Below are 19,602 nucleotides of genomic sequence, written 5' to 3'. Positions count from 1 at the left end.
TAGTTCTCCTGTGGGACCGTCCTGCCACACACGCATATGAACGCACACAGACCCCCCCCCACACACACACACACACAGCTATACACAGTGCTAAGCAAAGGAGCTGAGTTGTTGCCTTCCATGTGAAAAAAGAGCCACTTCTGTTTGGTGTTTTCAAGTTTCTTTGTTTCAGGAAAGAAAAATCAGGTTTGTATTCTGCAAAAAAACTGTTTTTTTTTATCACAGCTGATCAACATTTTTTGGTGTTCTTTTCGTTAGATAATTATAAATATATCTTTCTCTCTATATATATATTTTTTTTAAAACAAGCAAAGATGCCAGCCTTGATACATCTTTTAAAACTCTCGTGCCTTTGTTTGATTTTCACCGACTCTAATGAAAGACTAATGGAACGCAGGCAATCTGCCACCAGCATGCACACGAACACACATGCTCACAGGCACCTCCTCTCTCTCCCCTCTCCTCCTCCTCCTCCTCCTCCTCCTCCTCCGCGGAGGCTCTCAGATTTTAATTAAGAAAAAAATGAGGAAGAGGTTCCATTTTAGCCAAATTGGTCCCCACAGCAGCAAAGGTAAGGGGAATAAAATGAGGGATGGAGGAGTAAAGGGAGGCAGACACAGAGAAAAAGACACACAGGAGGATAAGACAAAAAAAGAGGGAAAAGATCTATGCTTCCTTTGACACAGCATAGGACACATCTCAAACAATGAAGACACCCATCTCCCTCCCTCCTTCCTTCTCCTTTCCTTTCCCCTTTTTTTTTTAAACTTTAAATCTCCCATCTTGTCTTCTCCACCCCGTCTTTTCGCCCCACTATCATTAGAGAAATGACAGACCAGGTGCCTCAGTCCGCAGCGAGAGGGAGATGTCACAGTGATCTTTTTCATTGCCGAGGAACAAAAGAGAAAGGGACACGGACAGAACTTCTCTCCTCAGCTACATTAAATGGCTTGTGATATATAAAGTCACTTCAAATTTTGTGGTAAATTGCGGCAGACAGCTTCTTGGTTGTCTGTTAAAAGCCTTTTGTACTATGTACTAATGGTGGTACACCGTTAACCTTTGCTGAGATTTTCACACCGGTCATTACTGTTATGTACAGGTGATTTCTGCCAGCAGAGAGAAAAGTGTGCAGTGTGTGTCTCGCCACTTTGAAAATGTGCAATTGTGTCTTTTGTCTCAAGCTCAATTTACATCTTCGCTCCTTTCTTGCTGCCTGCCTACATCTTCATCCTCTGCTTTTTTGTCTCTTGTAATTTTTCCCCCCTCCACCTCTAAATACCTTCCGCTGCTCCCTTCCTTTTCAATTCTTTTCTTCATTCATCTTTTTGCATGCTGGCCCATGCCTTGTCAGTAGCCACGAGAAGCATTGTTGTAAAAGGCATAATGTGTCACCTCTTGTCCATGTACCGCCAGCTCTGCTCTTAACAACTTATTGAAAAGGTAATGCACGAGGCTTAGGCTAATTATATTAAGTGACAATTTAGCCGCCAAGGTTCCTTTTTGCTTTCCAGTTTTTTTCTCTTCCTCTCTCCTTCTGCTCCCTCCACCCCTCCACCCCATTCTCCTGTAAATGTGCTAGTCTGTGGGTTTTTCGAGTGGCACTCAGTGTTTCAAGTCAAGCTGGTGGCTCAGCTTCTGACCTGGCTGGTTAATGGCTGTTATTTGTGAGAGGGAGGAGTGGACTCTGCAGATATTGCTCACTCTTCCTCCACATTTCTTTCCCCTCTTTTTACCCCCCTACCCCGTCCACCTTGCTTCTGCCGATAGTAAATGGTCATGATGACAGCGGAAACAAAGAAAAAAAACACAGAAAGAGAGAGAGAGAGACAGAAGTAAAAATACAGAGATGAAGAAATTTTGAAGGGGGGGCTGGAAAGAGGAGGCAAGAGGAAATAGAAAGATGAAAAATCTGTGAAAGCAGGAAAAGGGTGGGAAAAAAGGGGATACTGGAGATCCTCAGGCTCCTTTATTAAAACTATTATTGTGCAGGACTTGCGAATTCCCCCCGGGGCAGGGGTCCATGTCGAAGCCCATATAATTAACTAGAGGCTCAGCTACGGATCAATTACCAGACAAGCAAGTGATAGCTGAATCAATGGAAGATCATCAGGCTCGTTATCAGTGTTGCAACTCATTAGAGGAAAAGTGAGGTAGAGAAAGAGGCAGAGTAAAAAAGAGGGGGTGGGGGGTAGGGGGGGGCAAGAAGGGAGAAGGGGGTGCCTGGGTGAGGCAGGAGGAGAGGGCAGAATTGTTGGCAGTGTGTTATCCCAGAAGCTGATGGGTGTGTGTGTGTGTGTGTGTGTGTGCTGTACTAGTGTGTGATGGGCTGCTTTTCCTCATTAGCTGCCACCGACTGGTGACAGGTGGGAGTCCTGTACCATGAGCGAAGCCTGCTCTGTAGCAACAGTCACTGAGGCTTGCACGGATCAATACTGGCGTGCACATGAGGCTAAAGCTCTGCCACAGCATTCTTACTCCCCAGGTACTCACAACCTCAGTCTCGGGTACAATTTTGCAATTTGAGCAGTCAGAAGGGAGGTGTCAACAATGAAGAGTCGCAGAACAAAGGAGCAACAACTATAACCAGAAATTCAAAGCAACGCCAGAGTTAATAACCTCTTTTAACAGCAAAGTGACATCTACGTATGAAGACGTTAGTTTGAACTCTTGTAGGGTTGTGCTCAAAAGTGATTTAAAAAAAAAAATGCAATCAATTTTTTAAAGTAGGGCAAAAATGAAAAAAGTACTATTAATATGCGTTGTTTCTATTTTGCATTCACCTAAGTAGAGTTGAAGTATAATGAAATGCGCTATATAAATAAACCTCCATTGCCATCTGAACTTTGAGGATTCAGTCATTTGTGGTGATGTCACATTTGCACACTGCTTTGCATGCGTTGCTTGATTTATGTTTTAATTCTGATTTTCCTCTTTCATTTGATGTTTAGAAATTGGTGCCTTTAGAGATAAATGACTGAATCCTCAAAGTTCAGATGGCAATCGGGAAACAATATAAATCTGTGACCTAAACATCTGCCAGTAACTACCGGGGATTGTGCTGATATCGTTTCAAACAACACAAACGTGTTTTCTCATGATTTGTGTTACTTTTTTCTATATTTATCAATATTATATTACATCATCTCATTAATTCTTTTACTGTTCACTTATTTTTGGCTTGTATTCTATTATTTCCATTCTGATTATATTTCAGTCTTTGTTAAAGAAAAACATATAGAGCACGTCGGGTAAAAGAGTCCAATAAGAGTGCAGAAAGTGAGATTTAAAACATTCTTGGACTCTTTGTACTTTAACTATGGCACCATCCATCACTAAGTCCACACTATTATGCCCATCAAACCTCTTAGCACTGCCTGTTTGTTTCCCAAGCACTGACATCTAATGGGTCAAATAGCCCAGAAATTGGGTGCGACAGCACTGAGTTGTTAGACCAGTCTCAAGAGAACCAATTCCCCTTACTATGCTCTTGAGAGGCAAAGTATCCAGCTTTTTATTTTCTGTGCAAAGTGAGAAAACCTGTTGAAGCAAACAACAAAGAGTACAAAACAAATACAGGGAGTCATCAAAGAGTCATAATTACGATGCTTTGCTGCTGTATTATTTTTCTGTTTTGTGTTGCTTTTTTTTTTCTTTTCACGACAGAAAATCACAACAACAAAGACCAGCTCGCACAAAAACTAGGCCAGAAAGGGAGAGGACAACAAGTGGAAGGTGGAACGACATAATTTGTGCAGCGGCGGCGATCATGTGCCACAGAAACAAATGATCTCCACCAGCAGAAGGAACTTGATGAGCACCCTCTCTTTGCCGAGCAGGATGCTGGCTGGTGAAACACTGATTCTTTTCAGGTTGTCACATGAAAGTCACATCTAGAGTTCATCCTATCAGCTGTTCAGTCATTCCCAACTTGTTTTCTCTGCTCGTATAAAGCTTTCCTATCATCTTACATTCTTGTTCGAATAATTAAAGGTAAACAAAGCTAAACAATAACATTCACGGCGAAAGAGTCGTGGAAAGTGACCAAAAAAAGGGTCAAAAAACCAAAACGTGAGTGCAGCTTTTCAGCAGTACACTAAAGACGTAAGCAGGAGCACATGGCTAAGGGCTGGTACTGTCAGTGACCTGATTTATGATCACAGTGCATGTGACAACGAGCGGCGTGTCGATTAGATGGCGCAGGGATAGAACTGTCACTGTTCTGCTACCACTACAGGGCCACAAGACATCATATGACACCAACAGGAACAGCCCTCCACTTGTGATAGCGTTAGAGACAGACGGAGAGAAAGATGGAGAGAAAGGCAGATGAGGGCACCAAAAGGTCTGAGAGAGAATAAAGAGAGCCACATGATTGCCCGTGTCACTGATCACTGCAATCTGGGCTCCACTTATAAGTGCACCTTTGTGAGCGAAACAGTATAACAAGATGAGTCTAACGAGTGTTCTGAGTTATTTACAATTTTCAGCTGTATTTGTGGTAATATAGAAAGGCAGAAGGTTAATTGCTAAGAGCATCATTTGCTAATGCCTGTTTAGCAATTTGTGATCTAATGACATGTTATGCATAACAGCGCTCCACATCCTAGTTTTTTTTCTTCAAAGGGCAGGCTCCACTATCCAGGTCGGGAGATAAAACTACAATTTTATCAGCATCAGCATGGACGCACACACACACACACACACACACACACACACACACACACATATACATATACAGTGCTCATTCACATGTTCACCTCGATCCCAGCAGGCACCAGACCACTATCCTTCCTTCTCACCAAATCTCTGAACAACTTTCACATGACGACACATAAACACACACACATGCAGAAATTCACTTAAGCTCTCTATATCTGAAAATCTCAATTCAAACATGCGTGGTGTTTATATTCTTTATATTAGTGGGTCTGCAACTAGTCACTGCTTTTATCATCAGTTAATCTGACTGGTGCTTTCCTGATTCGTGATATGATACAGTTTTCGTAGTGCAACAAATAGACAAAAGTGGAGCCCTGCAGCGTGCATGCTGTTGATTTAATAATTTGGCAGCGATTAACAATTCAAAATATTGAGAAAATAAAGAAAAAAACAATCAAAAAATTAAATATTACTTAGAGCCAACAGTCTGAAAGCCCAGTGATATTTACTGAGATACTTAAGAAACTAGCTAACTAGCTAATCACAGTAAACAGACTGGTGGATTTCCAGCATCTTCTTTTTCAAAACCTCTTTAAACTCTGTGTAAAGATGCATTTCAAAACAAATCATACAAGCTAGAAATTAAGTGTTTTAAGATGCTGTAAAAACTGAAACATTTCAGCAATTTTCTCTAGCTCAGTATCAATTAGTTCTGCAGCTTGCAGTTTGCTAGCTAGCAAATAACTCACACGATGACATAAAAAAAACAGGGAGATGGGATTATCTCCAGCATCAGCTACATTCACCAGCTGTTAATGGAAAAGGCTATATAACAACTTTAGTGGGAGAAAAAAAATGACTTAACTCTTTAAGTTGTATAATGATTCACAGATGTCATTGTTATGGATTGTAGGATTTATAACAACTAATTAGAGTCACTAAAGTGGCCCTACCAATGGTTTCTGGTGCTGGTGCCAACTTATCTGACAAATACTATGGCTTGTTGGAATGTTTCTATAAGGAACAAGATTTAAACTTAAATTCAACAAAATTTAGCATGACTCCAAATGCACAAATCTCTGCTTTGTCCAGTGTGATTAAGGTGGCAGGAATTAAGAGGTTGCGTTGTTCTGCGACTCGGGAAGGGAGTAAAAATATCAAAGCTGCAGCAGAAAATACTCCACACTCACACTTGGATAATTCTCTTCTAATCATCAGTAGCTCTTCTCCTCCTCCACCCTCATTTACTTCTCTTATGTTTCCCTCCTTTACAACTCTCTCCTCACCTCATCAGACAGGCCTCTGCCTCACCCCTCCGCCGCCTTCATCCCTTCAGTCCTGTCCTCTCTCACTGACCCGTGCTCCCCCCCAGTCACAGGGCGTTGTGTCTCTACCTGCCAGGCTCCCTGACAGCCCCACGTCCCCCCTCACCCCTGAGAGGAGACCGCCTGCCCATCCGGAACGCTGCCGTGGCAACTCTGCCCCCCGCCACCCCCACCTCACCGTCCAACCCAATATCCACCGAACCCAGTGGTGAGAGTTTGACAAAGTCCTTCTCGACAGTGTCTTCCTTCTCTGAACCTCCTCCACACTTTTCCCCACCTCTCATTATTCTGTTTTTACCCTTCCTCTCAGTCTTATAACCCTCAGATTTTCTCCCTTCCTGACCTCACTAATGTGTCTTTACCTGTTTTAACTTTCTGCTCCCTTTTACACTCACTGATTAGCTTCTCTCCCTTTTTTTCTAAAGGCTAAAAAGATATAAGTAGTTGTTACACTGCGACCCTTTAAAAGCGTTTGTTGTGGACAATAGTAAATATTGACACCCAACAAGTATAATTAAATCTCCACTGAGACCTAATTTTGCTTCCATTTTTCATAATTTTGCATTACAATAAAAGACTGCACAATAAGGTCATTTAAAAGTGGTTCTGTCATGGTCTGGTTGGGCACCTGCAGGTCTCAGACAGCGGCTCCTCCTCCTTTAGGCGGAGTCCGGTTGCCCCTCCCTGGCTGACCACCTGTGAGCAATCGTGCCAGCGGTATATCAGACCTGCGCTCTCAACCACTCATCGCCTGAGTATCTGCTATTCCCATCGATAGCACCCGGAGTGGAGATCTTGTTCCCCTCGCTCCCGTCCTCCTGGACCTGGGCCGCCAGCTGCTTACACAACGTGGCCTGCCGGCCCACCGCTCACCTGCCTGCCTCCCCACGCCTCGACCGCTTCCGGGTTTTCCGCTCCACCTGTCCCCTCCATCTGAAACCAAGTAAGGCAATTCAATTCAACTGCGGAGGATTATTGGTTGTCTGCTGGATCCCTCTGATCGTGATCTCCTCTTGTTCCAGTGCCCCCGGCCCCTACCTAGTCCTGTTTCTACCTCCCCGCTGTCCCCGCTGTTCAGCCGTCTCCTAGAGGTGTCTAGGTCGCCCTCATTATCACCGACGAATCCTACGCGCCACTAGTGTGGTGGCGTCGCTTTGTGTTTCACCTTTGTTTACCTGTGGGCGGAAATAAATCATTTGTTTTCTGTCACCTCGCTTCCGGGTTGGTTTCTGCGCCTGTGTCCATCCCTGTTCCCTCGTGCCGTTGAGCCGTGACAGTTTCCATCAGACTAATTACTGGCCAGTTCTTTCTTGCTATATATGCACTGACCACAGGCTGAATGTCAACCAACAAAATGTAACTTCTGTGAACTATAGGTCAGGCAAGCCACCAAAATATTGTAGACAACTGTCCATGCAATAAAAGAAAAAAACATGGAGGCTTGTTTTGAACATACAAGATGTGATTTTAAAAAAAAAAAGTTCCACAGCATATATTTAAATTTGGCCCCTTCAACATTGTCTCCTTTGGCACTTTTGGACCTACCAAAGTGTTGGAAACAGCACTCCTATCTGTATTTCATTAATTACATTTAAAGCCCTACATGGCCAGGCTCCTGCCTATAAAGGTCTTTCACATGATGTCATGGTCACTTGTGAATTTTCTCCCATATTGGATGTGAAATAACCACAAGCTGCTAGAGAAATATGTGTATTTTCCAGCTGGTTGGTGAGCGGCTGCTGGAAGTTTCTTATTGCCAGCAGGTGAAAACAGTTGTAAAGAACGTCCTGTACAAAAAACTCTTTGTGCTTGCTTTGATTGCCACGGTCACCTGTGGTTTATTTTTATGTTGGATAGTGATGGTCTTACAACTGAATAATACACCGGTTTGAAATAGATAATTTTAAAATTAATTATTATATTATATATAAAAGCTGTGGTTATTTATTAGTATCTCCTTCCTGGGTATGACTGTGTCTGCAAATGTGTTTTGAGGAAAGTCATCAGTTCACAGCTGTGCATCTGCTCCGTGGTGAAGTAATGGGAATCACGCATTATACCAGTTAACCTTTGTGAGTAAAAGGGAAGTCCACGGCTGCTTTTGATGTGAAAAAGAAAAAGAAAAAAATCGATGACCTCACAAAAGCTGAGACGTGGTCCAACAAGCCTGTGTACCATCTGAAAACTCCCCAGAAAACAAATGCAAATCCAGAAAGGAGGTGGGAACAAAAAACATGTGGGTTGCATTAGCCAGGGGAGTCTTTATTTATGGCACACACATGACAAGGAACATAACCGCTAACACCACGACAAACACACAAACACTTGTGACGCTCCTCGCCAAAAAAAACACCCAAATAAATGTCACACAAATCATTGTGTGGTAGTAAAAGCCATTCGGCAAACAAGCAGAAAAGTTTTAGGTTTATTTCAGAGAATTTCTGCTGAGGAAAAAGAAAAACGAAAAAAAGTTTGGGTTAAATTCTTCTTCTGTCTCTAACTCTGGTCTTTCTCATTCATCTTTTTTTAGCCACACGTCTAAAGAAGAGAAAAGTAGGAAGTGTAGTTTCAGAAGCAATATATTTTTTATTTTTCAAGTTCTGTAGGATGTGTGCTCCAACCAAACGATCAGCACATTAAAAAGTCATTTTAGTTTCTCTTCCTGTGAGCCCCGTGGAGAGGTTCTAAGTGTAATGCCCGTTGCTGCCCTCCCCTCCTCCAAACCCCTTGTAATTGAATACTATCCCACAGCCGGGGCAAAAATCAGCTTAGCGAATGCATAAAGAGGAAAAAAAATAATAAAAAAAATGATTATTATTCCACCATCAGGTTTCAATTACACAGAAGAGGAGGGTTAAGTGAACATGAAGTCATATTAAAGTATATAGAAGGCCACTGGCTTTGGGGTGCTTTGTTGAAAGCTCTCATGTATTAACACGCATTCTTGCACGTGGCCAAGTTACATTATTTGATTATTACAACCATAGCCACAGGTTTGGCATGCAAGCTTTGAATTCCTGCTCTCGCTTAGAACCACTTCCACCGAGAACAAGAACCTATTAGTCTGAAAACATTGATGAGAGAGAAAAAATATGTCATGTCTACATCTGGCATACACAGAGGCCAGAAACCTGACTGTGTGTGTTTGTGTGTGTGTGTGTGTGTGTGTGTGTGTGTGTGCAGCGTTATGCATGAGCATGTGTTCCATCTTGCATGTCTGTGTTTCATTGCTTTAAAACATTAGACACGCAGGACCAATTTAAGGTCAGAATGGGAGTGAGGCTGTATTCACACTTAAGTTGAGATTCGGAGCATCTGTTGTTCTTGTCTTCCATTTCTACAGAAATCAGCTTGTGCTACTTTTCTTTTTTTATTCTTTCCTCCCATCATTTGGGTTCACAGCTCGGCTGTCTGGCCCTCTTTCTCATGCAGTCAGTCTTTCGCACATTGTCCTCACACACCACCACACCAGATTCTGTCACCTGTCTCTGCTGGTTCAATCACTCCCAGAGAGGCAGAGGAATGGCCTCCACATTCCCAGAGGCAAGACATAAAGGGCTGTGAATGGATTGGTTGATGGCGAGGGGGACGAAACCAGCAGCTAAATTATTAAGTGACACTTTGCTTCAAGACACACAAACACACTCATAAGGCGGGAGGGTAAACGCATTAGAACGGTTAGCCCCCTGAATGCACCCGACAACTCGAGTACACGCTAACTCGCGTCAAAATCATCAAACCAGGCCTGGGGCTCTTAAAACGTCGTGGAGCCTGGGAGGCTTTCTGAGAGTGAGTGGCCCTGTCATCGCAGCCATCGCTGCCAATAAATAAGTAAATATGGGAGTGGAGCGGCTAAGCAGCATCACCACAGAGTTGACAGCACCCATCCACTGCAAGTTTGCAGCAAATAGGTATTCGCACCTGTGTTTATGTGTGTCTCTGTGGGTCTGTGTACTCTTCCAACATCTGACAAGCTCCAGGGGGGGAAGGTAGGGCCACGATCTTGGTCATCTCCCCAGCTAGAATGTGCCAAAGCAGGACTTCATTCACTTAAGTTCCACCTGGCCTTGATTTCCTGTGAACAAGGCTTGAGCACACTGGGAGAGCACAGGTCTAATTTGGTACATAAGGCGGCAGGATGATGGGCCATTTGGCCACCATGGAACCAGACTCCCATGTTAGCAGGGAGCACAACACAACTCCTCAAGTCTTAGCTTGAAGAGCTGCAACAAAATTACACAAGCACTTGTATCACTGCTATTAAGTCATCTCCTCATGTGTCCTTTCATACATAAAATATGCAAAAAATAAGACGTAAAATGACAAAAAATGGCACCAAGGGTTCATTTGCGCTGATTATAAAATCCCCAGACAAACACACAGAAACATAACAAAGCCTTTAAATAATGTCAGCTAATTTTCTGCGTCCAACAAAGCCAGCCTTTTCTCATTTCTGCGTTTGTGTCAAAGAGGCACGGACAAAGTGTCCTTTGGCATCAGTGCACATGATTATCTCTCACTCCCAACTCATAACATACGCACACTTGTAAAGAATCAATTGGTGGCACGTTTAAAAGCACCGGATCGCCCTAAGCCTGCACTTTTTGTGTCTAAACTTCACCGGTGAGGGGAAACTAAAGAAAATCAGCCAACTGACAAACTCTCGACCTCTTGTGTGGGAATATTTGATCAGCAGGGATGAGAACGCTTTGACCAGGCGTAATGGAGGTGAATATAATTTTATTCATGCTGCAAAAAGCAAAAATCACTGCCAGATGTTTTCATTTAAAACCATCATCATAAAGGAATCCTAATAAAAAAACTATTATTTTTTCTGTGAGGAAAAAAAGAGCATTGCTCCTGGAAAGATGAACTGCCACTGGATATTCCATCCATCCATTCGCTTCCGCTTTTCCTTTTCAGGGTCGCGGGGGGCGCTGGAGCCTATCCCAGCTGTCATAGGGCGAGAGGCAGGGTACACCCTGGACAGGTCGCCAGTCTGTCGCAGGGCTCTGGATATTTTAAAAATGATTTAAAATGACCCATGGATTCAAATCCTTATGCCTAGCACACTTAAATTCTTTGCATTATAACTCCAATATAAGTAGAAAATGTTATTAGTATTTCAAATTTCTATGATCTGTTAAACAGATTTTAGCTGTACCCACAGAATAACGCCGCTTCAAGCCCATGTCACGCTTGTTTTCCCATCATTATGACCACTAGTGGACACTGAAGACAATCTGGTGTAGTTAGCCTAACAATAAATGCAATGGCATGGTGATACTTAAGCAACTGTAAACAGTGTTTGTGGGCTCGTAAATGTACTCACAGTTTGGATGTATCTGTATCGCTGTGTGTACACATATGTGTGCTCGTGTATGTGTTTATCTGTGGGTACGTTCATTGTAAAGCCTGCTAATTGCAGTTGAGACTCCTTTAATTAACACAAAGAGAGGTCTCTGGGGTATCTATGGGCACTGTGAGTGTGTCACGAGTTTATATCTAGCTAACCTGTGGGACACAACAGCCTAATCAGAGCCTTTTAAGTTCTGCCATGCTTACACTGGAGGATTAACTGAAGACACACTTTAGTCGTGGAAAATGAGACAACCGAGGATCGCGCTGGTCTGGCCGACAAAACAAGCAAAGGGGGGAAAAAATAAAATAAAAACCCACATGCGCCTGGAAACACGGAACACTTTGAACCGAGTACACAACGATGCTGACAATAAGAGGTGTGTATTTTAAGGTTGTAATGACTTTATTTAGCTTGAGTCTTGCTCAACTGTAAACAAAATGGTTGCCCGGCTGTTGTTGTTTGCAGATTAATGGTTTGTGTATGGCAAAGGGGCGCCACAGGAGACATGACACAGGATATGCCTCAATCTTTCTCTCTTCCCTTTGTCCACCCACCTCCATTTTCATTTGCTCGCTCGCTTCTCTTTCCTTTTTAAAAATAACTTGCGCTCTTTTTTATTATTCCTGCCAATTTGGACAGGAGCCGTGGTCAAAGACAGATTACACTAAGTCGCGTATCAAACCTAATCAATCTTCAGCCCCTGGAAGGCATCACTCTCCCAATGAATAATTACAGCAATCCAGTTATGAGCTGCCAGTGCCAAAATGTTGCCACCACCATCTTTTAGGATGCTGGAACCCCTGGCTGATTAACCAATGAACTTTGAGGGCGCACGTTCATGAGCGTGTGTCTGTGTGTGTGGTCCCTGTAAAGACAAAGTCAGAGGCAACAAAAGATGAATGCTTCAGTCATCACAAGCACTACTGTTTTTTTGTTCTTTTTCCTTTGAGAGTTAATAAAGTCATTTGAGCTACATTAAATCCGAGTGGCACCTGGGGTATGCGGAAGTGGGAGAGCTGATATGTGGGAAAGAATGAGAGTGATCATGTGTGTGTCGATCCAGGATTTAGGTTGGCAAGGTTGCTCTAGTCAAACTAAGGCCAAACTCAATTTGGCTTCCATACATCCTTAGTATAGCTTGCAGTAGAGGAAATGTGCTACACCACCCTCTGCTGCTCTCACACACACAGAGACACACACACACACACACACACACACACACATGCAACGAGATGAAGATGATTAAAAGGAGAGAAAGGTGATGTTTTGTGAGGAGGGGAAAAAGAGATAAAAGAAGGCAGAGAACGAGAACTGTTTGTGTGCATGTGTGTGTGTGCATGTGTGTGTGTGCGTGTGTGTGTGTGTGCGTGTGTGCACGCATGAGGGGTGGGGGGGTGGGGGGTGATGAATGAACGAATCATTGTGTTGGTGGGTGCGCTGCAATCAGCGGGGAGAAGACGCTCCAGTCACACACTGTCAGTTATCCAGCCACTGATATGTGATGTATAAAAGGACGTGTGCACCATACAACATGACGATCTTTCATCAAGAGGCATGTTGAGTAGAAAATATTGAGAGATAATTGACAAGAAACTGCTTTTCTTCCTCGTGAGAGAGGGGAGCCACTGCGTTGTACATGAGAGGAAGTCAGCGGAGACAGTAGGGAGGGAGAAAAAAAGGGGGGAGAAGAGTGAGCGTGTAACTGCAGAGCAGCTGTATTGAGCGGAGGAGGGTGTCATTTAGAAAGTGGCTGGCTCAGCAATGGCCATTAGTAGCACTGTGACACAGTGGAGTGTCAAGCAAACAGACAGGAGGAAGAACCTGCACTGATGTGGGCAGACAGGCAGATTGAGAACGGATAACCAACGGATATGTTATAATGATGTTTATCAGTAAATCTTTACTTACTTAATCTAAAGACGATTATTAAAGTGGGAAAATATAACACAATAATAATTTATTTGAAAATGTTGCCCTTTTTTTGTAACTTCATTGTTTTTGTCTTTTTTTGGGGGGGGGCAGACTTTTAAATTTCAAAAATCAAATTTTGCTTTTATAAAGGTTTATTCAACATGCTCAATTCATTTTATTAGAATCACTTTATGTTTTTATTTATTTTTTGTTTTTATGTATCATATATGAAAAAACACCATCAACAGCCAGAAAAACTTTTTTGCTATAATTTCAGGCTTAAACTGTCTTAATTACCAGAGTATATGAACCAATATGACTATAAAATAAATCTTCAGAACACGGACATGAATAACACTAAATTGTTTGGTACTTGGTACTTGTAGGTGATGCTGGGCACTTGTGGTTTAGTGTATTTGTAAAGAACTAAATTTGATGAAGCAACAAGTCATAAAAAACCATAAATTGCATTTACAGGTAACAATTTTAAGACTTAGATGATTACTTACAATAATATTGTTTTATTTAAAATTTACTCTGCGAATTAGCAATTTACTTATTATTACACTTATTTGCATAAATATTTCATATACAAATGTCCATTGTGAACATTTTCTCTCCAGCATGAAATATGACATGTTATTGACTCAGAATAGCCTGGTACACATAAGTCAAAAACTTAGGGTTGCATGGAGTGTTTTTAATAAAAGTGCCTCAGAGCCAGAGACATCATCTTTGTTATTTCATTTTTTTTCTTCCTCCTCAAAATCTGGCACCTCCACCAATGCAAATCCACTGACAGTTCAGTAGTCCTTTACCACATATGCAGCACTACTCCACAAGATCTTTGTATAATCACTGGAGTTCCTTTTTTAAATGAGACGGTGTTATAGATCTCTCCAAACAGTATCAGCACTAAAACGCATTATTGAAAAACTGTACGGAGGATACTGATATTTACATGATTTTAGGTAATCTGATATTTTGAGCCAGGGAAGCCTCTTATAACACTGAAGTGAAACACTAGATACTTAATACAGGAATAATACAGCCATTCTGCAAACCACAAACTACCCAGCGCCACGCCACAAATAACTATGATTTTGAGCAAGAAGGAGTGGAAGAGTGTAAAGAAACAAAGAGAGAGAGGGCTGGGGGGAGACATAACTAAAAATTACTTAGCCCATGAAATTCCTTAGACAGCAGAACTAGCAGTGAAGGCTAAACACTCCAGAGTCTGGGTGCTGGCAGACACAAAACACCGCCACAGGATGTGAGAGAGCTATTGCAACCAATCAAAACTCTTAGTTCAACTTCAAGGACCAAACATATGATATCAAAGTAAAGGAGAAAATGCCAGTGATCTGATAAGATTAGACGTGCTCTCTGAGCTTCCCGTGATTATTAATTGCATCTACAATGGCATCGCTGATTTGTGACTCCCAACCTCTTTTCTCCTTTGTTTTAATTTTCGTCGAAACAATGCCGTTTAATAACTTGCGGTTGAAAAACTACAATCGAGCCTTATTTATTTGCCTGGAAGACAATCTGAGCTTCCACTTCACTTTCCCACCAGTCCGTCCAGCTGCCCACTGCCAGAAAGCATTTTGCTGGGGACAGTGTGGTCCTATTGGAGCGACAGGAATTCACAAACAGAGGGGGCAAACCAAGGTTACTGAAACGAAGGGCCCAGGCACGCTCCCAAACGAGGCAGGCGGCGGTGCAGCCAGCGCAATCTGGGGTCCTTCTGCTGACTAGCCACACTAGGACTCATGGGAAGGGAATGTAAGGCTCCTTTGCAGGCCAAGTTTGAAGGAGTGTGGAGTGAGAGACTAACTGTTTGAAGAGGACGGAGTTAGCATATGAGAATGCTGCGTGTGTGTGTATGTGTGTGTGAGTGTATAAAAACCTTGACAAGTAAACTCTGGCTGCCATCACTCGTCACTTCTTTGTGTTGGAAAAGACCGCCTTGCCACACCCGTGCTATTCTCGTGCAGGCCAAGTCTTCTCCCATTCCAATGAAGAGACATTAAGGGAAGAGTAATCACTTTGGACGTGAGCTGCCAATTTAGTCTGAACTTATTTATCTCATTTAGAGTCAGTTTGGAGGGATATACACATGGCAAATTCCGACTTCACAGTTCCCACAGACGTAGGAATTGAAACTGCTGGCAGGCCTGACGATATTCCTTCATTGAGCTTTGCATTACTGTAACAAGAGAGGGAGTGACAACGATTTGCCAAACCCTGACAACTGCAATCCTGTCACTGCCTGCTGCCAGTTTATCTGTGGGTTGTTTTTTTTTCAGTGGATGCTTCACCACTAATTCGATTTCTTCTGGTTTTCAAGCATTAAATTCTGAATTAGGATCTTCTGAAAAACCAGATTATCTATGCAAAAAGTCACATGTCCACACGCTCTCACACTCAAACAGGTAGACGACAGCGGCCCACTAGACGCAGAGACCTCCCAAAAAACTTACATCCTACATGGCTCTGGCTGTGCATACTAACTAGTAACTGGCTTTACATTGAGCATGCACGCATGTAAGTGCACACATGCACGGTTTACTCTAATTAGTGCTGGTATTTTCAGGGCTTGTTTGCACAAATTGGTAATGTGTGATTTGAATTAAAATATGGTTGCAGGGAGAGCGGTGGGGAGGAATTGTTCCCAATAAAAATAAATAAATAAATAAAAGAAATAGAAAGGGGTTTCACCTTGCCCTTTTGTTGGGACTCATACGAAAGTAATTTAATCCAGTGAGGGAAAAGAGGAAAGAGAAAGAGGTACAGAAAGAGAGAGGTAGCAAAAAAAGACAGGGAAGGAGAGACAGAAAGAAAAAAGGGGGAGGGAGATACATTCCGTTTGGGCCATAGTGAGAGGCACTGTGGGTGTCTGAGGGCCCTCACTGCCAGTAATTGCTTCCATATAGGACTCTTCCACACACATATACACACATCTATATGCACACGCGCAGTTAACATTGTAAAAGCAGATGTGGGACATCTACCAGTATGAAAAAAGAAAAAACATCATTTACAACAGATAAATGCATGTACTAAAAGTGTCAATTTATTTAACCATTGAACTCAGTTTTCATGGAGCTCGTCATTAAGCATAATACGGTGGATAGCAGCTCTCGATTAAGAGGATGAGGCACTTTAGCAAGGTACTTGCTTGTCCCCGAAACAAGGAGCATTTTAGCAGAGTATTCTGTTAATCCAGCTCAAAGCCGGACAAAGGACGGGCGACCGTGCTTGAATTGTACTATAAGTAGGTTTAAGCCACAGAGGTAAAAAGGAAATAGGGTGGAACAGTGGTGTGGTGGTCAGCATAGTTGACTCATACCAAAGAGGGTCCTGGGTTTGAATCCACCAGTTGGCTGGGCCTTTCTGTCTGGGTACTCTGGCAGACAAAGACATACACATTATACTGGGGACTGTAAACTGGCCATGTGATTCAGCTCATAACCTATATAGATAAACCTAGTTTCACAAAACTATGCAGAGAGAGGTGTTATGGGAAACTGCAGGTCACAACGAACTGGCAAAGCACACAAACACCAAATTTAGTTTGAAAGGAGCATGCAACTGATAAATAATGATGATTTTTCTCAAACTGACATTATTTCCAGTTTTCCAGGTGTCACCTGTGAATGAATATCCTCTGCTAGCACAGCTCCCCCGACACATTTAGGGACCTTAGGCAAGATCAGGCTTTCATGCTGCACAAAATGACCTACACCTGTGATCACAGAAAGACTGCAGTAAGCAACACCACTGTTAATGTTTTCACAAGTTTCTGTGTGTGTGTGTCTGAGGCTAAAATTTGGAGAAGAAAAAGCTCAAAGTTTGGGAAGAGAAAGCCTGTTTAACAAATATGATTTGAGATTTGTTTAGGTAGCCTGCAGTGTAGGCTTGTGATCAAGCGTTGGTTACATGGATCACTCATTAGGGCAGGAAGTGTTTATTCCATTATGTTGTCAAGAGTTCAGCTAATTATATTGTAACTAAAAGACTTTTAAGTTTCCGTTGATAATATTGTTACTGTAACCACGGTTCAAACGTCTTTTCAAGCACCCTGCTGGCGTCCATGTGTGATGTTAATATGAAACATTCCATAGTCAGTTATTAATATGAGAGCAACACCATTAGGCAAATCGTTAGCATTAATGAAATGTGGACTTAGTAATGAGTGACTTCCAAACTGTTTAGATGACTTATTTTAAACAGGCCTGTGCATTTCAAGGTACTTAAAGTGCTTTGTAAGAAATTGTAAGTAATTTATGTCCATAAATATTAAAGAGATTTTCTGGGATTTTATTTAAATTCACTTTTCATTTCCATTCATCTGTTTTCTTCTGCTTATTCAGTTCGGGATGGTGAGGTGAGAGGGGAATGCAGAGTGGATGGGTCACCCATCTAACCAGGGCCAACATAAAGAGACAGACAAGCGTTCACACTTGCATTCACACCTACGGCCAAATTAGAATCACTAGTTAACCCAACACATGTCTTCTGACAGTGGGAGGAAGCTGGAGTAGCCGGGGGTAACCCAGACATGAGGAGAGCATGCAAGCTTCAAAGAGGGGTGTGTCAGCCCTGCAGGTGGATTTGACACCAGGATCTTCTTTCTGTGAGTTAACAATATTACCCACTACACAACCGTTAATTTTTATACTGTTTATTGAGATAAAATAACACAGTAGCTCAGTCCTACATTTTCTTCTCGTGTGTCCCCTTGTATCACATGAACGGCAAAGGTCCTGGTTTGATGTATGTCCGGGCCTTTCACCATGCACTGAGTATTATTTAAACTCTTTCTTAGTGGCAAATACACACTCCTGGACACACACACTCATGATTAATAGGAGCATGTCTGAAAGGGGAAACAATAGTCAACCTCTGCTCTGCTGCCAAAAGACAACATACAACATTAGGCATATAACTACATGTGGTTGTGGCTGCATTAGACTCCCATGCACTACATAACATAAATCAACTTTCATCATTTAAACACAAACAAAGAACAGCGCAAGCCAGGCAGGAAGGAAAACTGAGGGAAAAGGGGCTGGGGGTGGGGTAATAATTGATTTGTATGGTTTAGATGGAAGGAGGGACGGAAGACTTAGGAGGTTAGAAGGGAGGGAAATATTTTGAATGTGAGTAGTTTAAAGAGGAAATCAGCTCTGCCATTTAAACAGGTTACAACCACTTTACCAGGTGTAAAAGTCCCTAGCTGCTCGGAGAATTTAACCGGCACAGAAAAGGAGTCAACTACATAAAAATGAATCTAAACTTTACTGGGTTCTGCTGGAGTTTAAATAGCAGATGGACCACGTCTGAGTGCATGAGTCTTTGAGGTTCAAAGCGTTAATGTGACTAAGACCACTTGAGAATGTTAACATGGCAAGTTGAACAGATGTGTTCAGCCACTAAACTGAATGGCAGACACAAAGTGTGCCCACACGCATACGCAGAAACACAAGTGCACGCACACACACGTTCGCCCATACATCCATTGGCCCCACCTGAGCAGTAACTTTCAATGATCATGAGCCTGTACGACCAAATTGGCTGAGCTCACAAATCAAAGGCACGTGGGGTTACTTGAAGATTTCCAGTCAAGTGGAATGTGTGTATGCAGTGCAGGTGTGTATGCAGTGTGTGTGTGTGTGTGTGTGTGTGTGTGTGTGTGTGTGTGTGTGTGTGTGTGTGTGTGTGTGTGTGTGTGTGTGTGTGTGTGTGTGTGTGTAAATTGCAAAAACAGACAGAAGGACTTGACTGCCCTCTCCTGACTTGATCAGATCTTTTGGGATCCACGGATGTGACCAAATAGTTCATTATCCAAGTGTGAACATTAACCGCTGCACAAGATTTGATATTTGATCCAAAGTAACTTCACGTCTATCATCCCTCTGCCACAACACACGCTGCCGACTCCAGCATCATCGAAGAGGACCCACAGGGATCGCTGCTGCAGATTGCTGAGCGCTGTGTGGATATATTTGTGTGCCCCGTAAGTAGCGGCTGTTGCTGTATCAGTTCCCACTGTAGATAAGGGAGTGTACTGCGGTGGTATTGGTAATAATGCTGGGACCACTGAGACAAGTAAAGCAAGGGAGGTGTCATTGCTGCACATCCGTATCACACACTTTTACCCAGCAACTTCCCCACATACACACAGAAAAAGCAGTACCTACTGAGAAAAGTGGCTCCCATCCCCATTTTTTTTTTAAATTTGTGTTATTTCATCAAGTACTTTTCTCTCTTAAACTTTTTTTAACCTTCACTACAGATGAGCCCCTTGTCTGACATAAACATTTGCTAAAAATGGTT

General features: G+C 42.6%; 1 protein-coding gene across 4 annotated transcripts in view; it reads right to left on the bottom strand.

Moving 5' to 3' along the window:
• The window catches only part of bnc2 (basonuclin zinc finger protein 2), a 174,338-nt gene that overhangs the window by 88,414 nt on the left and 66,322 nt on the right, over positions 1 to 19,602 (bottom strand). The window contains exons 2-3 of one of the 4 annotated variants that reach the window (XM_085409720.1): positions 16,914 to 17,008; positions 16,613 to 16,669 (exon numbers count right to left, since the gene is read on the bottom strand). The exons of 2 other annotated variants lie outside the window; for them this stretch is intronic. The gene's annotated coding sequence lies outside the window, so the exon portion shown is untranslated. The remainder of the gene's footprint in view (positions 1 to 16,612; positions 16,670 to 16,913; positions 17,009 to 19,602) is intronic. One more of the 4 variants, XM_085409722.1, reaches the window with a different exon arrangement.

Source organism: Rhamphochromis longiceps, linkage group LG6 (assembly GCF_057381845.1).
Source record: "Rhamphochromis longiceps isolate RC_006_pf linkage group LG6, R_longiceps_female_GT1.1, whole genome shotgun sequence".
In the NCBI taxonomy this organism is placed as follows: Eukaryota; Metazoa; Chordata; class Actinopteri; order Cichliformes; family Cichlidae; genus Rhamphochromis; species Rhamphochromis longiceps.
The sequence above is the reverse complement of the archived record's forward strand: the minus strand, read 5'-3'. Positions and strand labels throughout refer to the sequence as shown.